The following is a 1,155-nucleotide window of genomic DNA, read 5'->3' as shown; positions in this document are numbered from 1 at the left end:
TGCCGTTCACGCCGGGACCATCTTCTTTCATACATGAGCAAACAGTGTGTGTCCTTCTCCCTCTCTCTGAAGAACACACACATTCCAGTTAATAACAAACGGCAAGCCAAAAAAAGAAAGGATAAACAAAAAGAGGACAAAATTCTCACACAGACATACACACACACACACACACAAACACACACACACACACACACACACAGCTGTCGTTCCAGACAAACACGCAGCTTCCTCACATCACACATGAAGGAGGAGGGAGAGCAAACCTGAGACGAAGGAGAGGCTTTGAAGCCCACTCCTCTCCTCCCTCCCAACAGCACATCAGCAATCTCTCCATCTTTCTCCACTCTACACACACACACACACACACACACACACACACACAAGATGATGGCAATCATTCCTCCCATCTGCTGTCTCCCACTCCCTCACCCTCACAAGTGGTGGCTGCCGAACAGGCTGCTAGACTCCCCAGCAGAGTCTGCGAGACCTGGTGTCCCACCTCCAACACCTCCCCTGACCCCCCACCCCCACCCCAATCCTCATCATCATCATCGTCCTGCTTTTCCTCCCCACAAAGCTAATTCCATTAAACATTCCTGACTGGAAAGGAAAGAGGGGCTGTCTTCTAATTGCTTTCTTATCCCCCTGAGTCTTCCCCTCACTCTCTCCTCCTTCTCCTCCTCTCCCCCCTTTCCTCCCTCCAGCCCGCCCCTCACCCTACGTGCTCTCTCTCTCTCAACATGGCAGCAGACAAGCAGAGGAGGGAGGCGAGCTAGAGAGCAGGAGAGATAGAGAGAAGGAGGCTGCTGCTGCTGCTATCAGGGAATATTGGTGCCATTTTCAGCATCGCAGGGTGAAAAGGATTGAGCCTCGCCGCCGCTGCACGCTCGGCTCAGCCCGGCTCAGCTCCCGCTCGCTCCAGCTCAGACCGGCCCAGCACGCAGGGAGGGGGGGAACTAGAGGGACGACGAGGAGGAGAGCACGGCTGACCTTTTAACGCAGGTACCAAGGCTTTTTCACCTGTCGTTTTACTTTGCAGCGGGGATGCGAGTCGCACCCGCAGACGGACGGAGTGATGAGGGCAGCAAAAGAAGGTGTGTGTGTGTGTGTGTGTGTGTGTGTGTGTGTGTGTGTGTGTGTGTGTGTGTGTGT

At 54.3% G+C, this 1,155-nt stretch overlaps 1 protein-coding gene across 2 annotated transcripts in view; it reads left to right on the top strand.

Moving 5' to 3' along the window:
• The first annotated feature begins 804 nt into the window (after positions 1-804).
• The window catches only part of rai1 (retinoic acid induced 1), a 14,020-nt gene continuing 13,669 nt past the window's right edge, over positions 805-1,155 (top strand). Inside the window, exon 1 of one of the 2 annotated variants that reach the window (XM_014029885.1) lies at positions 805-1,005. The gene's annotated coding sequence lies outside the window, so the exon portion shown is untranslated. The remainder of the gene's footprint in view (positions 1,006-1,155) is intronic. The other variant, XM_014029886.1, reaches the window with a different exon arrangement.

This window comes from Austrofundulus limnaeus, unplaced genomic scaffold, assembly GCF_001266775.1.
Source record: "Austrofundulus limnaeus strain Quisiro unplaced genomic scaffold, Austrofundulus_limnaeus-1.0 Scaffold964, whole genome shotgun sequence".
In the NCBI taxonomy this organism is placed as follows: Eukaryota; Metazoa; Chordata; class Actinopteri; order Cyprinodontiformes; family Rivulidae; genus Austrofundulus; species Austrofundulus limnaeus.
The sequence above is the reverse complement of the archived record's forward strand: the minus strand, read 5'-3'. Positions and strand labels throughout refer to the sequence as shown.